We start from the raw sequence: 3,209 nt of genomic DNA, 5'->3' as shown, positions 1-3,209 counted from the left end.
TGAGGGTGCCTGTCTATCCCCCCTCTCTTTCTCAAAGGAAATAAATGAATAAACTTTTCAAAAATATAAGTCTCTTAACAATGAGAAACCTAAGACTAGATGACTTCACTCCTGAATTCTACAAAAATTTCAAAGATGAACTAATATCAATTCTATTCATAGTATTCCAAAGTACTGAAGTGGAGGAAATCCTATCAAACTTATTTTACAAGCCAGTATTATACCAAAACTAAAACCAGACAAATACATAACAAATAGAAAAAAAAAAAACTACAGACCAATAACCATGATGAACACAAAAATTTTAAACAAAATAATAGCAAATTTAATTAGATAGCACATGAAAAAGATTATCCAACATGATTAAGTGGAATTTACCCCTGGGATACAAAGATTGTTCAACCTATGTGAATCAATAAACATGATACACCACATGAACAGAAAGAACAATAAAAAACATATGATCATTTCAATAGATGCAGAAGAAGCATTTGATAAAATATAATATCTCTGTATTATTAAGATTTTCAACAAATTAGGAACAGAAGACATATACCTTAAAACAATAAAGGGCACATATAAAAACCTACAGCTAACAAAATATAATATCTCTGTATTATTAAGATTTTCAACAAATTAGGAACAGAAGACATATACCTTAAAACAAAGGGCACAGCTAACATCATAGTGAATGAGAAAAAAAATTGAAATCTTGTTCCCTAAAACCCGGAACAAGACAAGGATGTCCACCTTTATCACTCTAATTCAACATAATCCTGGAAGTCCTTGCCAGAGCAATTAGTCAAGAGAAAAAAATGAAATGCATCCAAATTGGAAAAGAGGAAATTACATTGTCCCTGTTTGCAGATGACATGAATCTATATACAGAAAAACCTAAAGACTACACCAAAAATCTCTCAGAACTGATAAATAAATTCAGTAAAGTTGAAGAAGATAAAGTTGCCATATAAAAATCAGCAGTGTTTTTACACACTGAGAATGAAATAACTGAAAAAGAAGTCAAGAAAGCAATCCCACTTACAATATATACAAATAAAATACCTAGAAATAAATTTAACCCTAGAAGTGAAAAATCTTTACAATGAAAGCTATAGAATGGTAATAAAAGAAATGTAAGAAGGCACCAAAATAAAATTAAAAAAGGGAAACCTATATCATATTCGCAGACTGAAAGAATCTATATTGTTAGTGTTCATACTACCCAAACTGATCTACAGATTCAATGAAATATCTTTCAAAATGCAATGGCATTCTCTGCATTCTCATCAGCATTTGTTAGGGCAAAAAAAAGGGGGGGGTCATAAGATTTGTATAGAACCACAAAAGACCCCAAATAACCAAAGCAATACTGAGTAAAAAAGAACAAAGTTGGAGACATCACACTACCTGACTTCAAAATACACTACAAAGCTACAGTAACAAAAACAGCATGATACTGCATAGAAACAGACACAAAGATCGATGAAACAGAATGCAAACCCGGAAATAAATCTCTGTGTGTACAGTCAAATGATTTTCAACAAGGTACCAAGAATATTCATTAAGAAAGAATAGTCTTGGGAACCAGCAGTTAGCGTAATGGCTATGTCGTTGGACTCCCACATAGTCGACCGCGGTTCGCATCCCAGACCTGGTGGCTTAAAACTCACGCCGGGCGTGTGTGCGTGCGTGCCCAAGATCCCAAGAGGAGAATGGAGGAGAAGGGATTGCGGCGTGACCATCCCCTCTGGGGGGTGATTTCTAGCTTTCTGTCTCTCTGTCTCTCTCTGTCTGTCTGGCAAGCGCACACGCCCTATAGCGAAAACCTCTCCAAAAAAAAAAAAAAAATAGAAAGAACAGTCTCTTCAATAAATACTGTAGGAGAAACTAGATAATCATATGCAGATAAATGAAACCACATCTCTTGTAAAATGCAAGAATTAACTCAAGAACCAGTTCATGCTGGAGCCCTGGGGAGGAAGCTTCTCTGTCAGATCCGGCCACTCTACGGGACTCTGAAGAGAGCTCACACCAGGTAGAGGATGTCTGTCACCATGGGCAAAGGAGACCCCAACAAGCCAAGGGGCAAAATGTCCTCATACGCCTTCTTTGTGTAGGCCTGCCTGGAAGAGCACAAGAAGAAACACCCAGACTCTTCAGTCAATTTCCCTGAATTCTCCAAGAAATGTTCCGAGAGATGGAAGACCATGTCTGCAAAGGAAAAGTTGAAGTTTGAAGATATGACAAAAAGTGACAAAGTTCGTTGTGACAGGGAGATGAAGAATTACGTCCCTCCCAAAGGTGATAAGAAGGGAAAGAAAAAGGATCCCAGTGCTCCAAAAAGGCCTCCATCTGCCTTCTTCCTGTTTTGCTCTGAACATTGCCCGAAGATCAAAAGTGAATACCCAGGCCTGTCCATTGAGGATACAGCAAAAAACTGGGTGACATGTGGTCTGAACAGTCAGTCATGTGAACAGAAAGTGGCGAAACTAAAGGAGAAATACGTGAAGAATATTGCTGCATATTGTGCCAAGGGCAAAAGTGAAGCAGGAAAGAAGGGCCCTCCCAGACCAACAGGCTCAAAGAAGAAGAATGAACCAGAAGATGAGGAAGAGGAGGAGGAGGAAGGCGATAAAGATGAAGAAGAAATGGCTGTCCTGTAATGATGTGTGTGGAATGTGTGTGTGTGCTCAGGCAATTGTTTTGCTAAGAATGTGAATTCAAGTGCAGCTCAATATTAGCTTCGGTACAGAAACCGTATAGATTTTTGTGTAGCTGATGAGATTCTTTGTAGAGAAAATATTTTTTTGAGAATGCAGGATGTAGCTTTTTGAGGGGCTACTACATACTACACGCAGTTACAGCTTCTGATGTTGAATGTTCCTTAATATTTAATGGATTACTTTCTTGACTTGTGTATGGTAGCACAGCACACTCAGGAATTGGTACCGACAGTAAATTTTGGTTTTTTTTTAAGATGTTGCCTGGGAACTAGCAGTTAGCGTAATGACTATGTCGCTGGACTCCCACGTAGTCGACCACTGTTCGCGTCCCGGACCCGGTGGCTTAAAACTCACGCCGGGTGCTTGTGCGTGTGTGCCCAAGATGCCAAGAGGAGAATGGAGGAGAAGGGATTGCGGCATGACCATGCCCCCTGGGGGGTGATTTCTCGCTTTCTGTCTCTATGACTCTGTCTGTCTGGCGAGCGC

The 3,209-nt window shown here is 38.9% G+C and overlaps 1 pseudogene; it reads left to right on the top strand.

Annotated features, from left to right (window-relative positions):
• Window positions 1-2,054: 2,054 nt before the first annotated feature.
• Window positions 2,055-2,663, top strand: LOC102489283 (high mobility group protein B2 pseudogene; annotated as a pseudogene).
• Window positions 2,664-3,209: the final 546 nt, after the last annotated feature.

This window comes from Tupaia chinensis, unplaced genomic scaffold, assembly GCF_000334495.1.
Source record: "Tupaia chinensis unplaced genomic scaffold, TupChi_1.0 Scaffold000063_1, whole genome shotgun sequence".
NCBI classification, from domain to species: Eukaryota; Metazoa; Chordata; class Mammalia; order Scandentia; family Tupaiidae; genus Tupaia; species Tupaia belangeri.
Note: the sequence above shows the minus strand (reverse complement) of the source record. Positions and strands in the feature narration are given on the sequence as shown.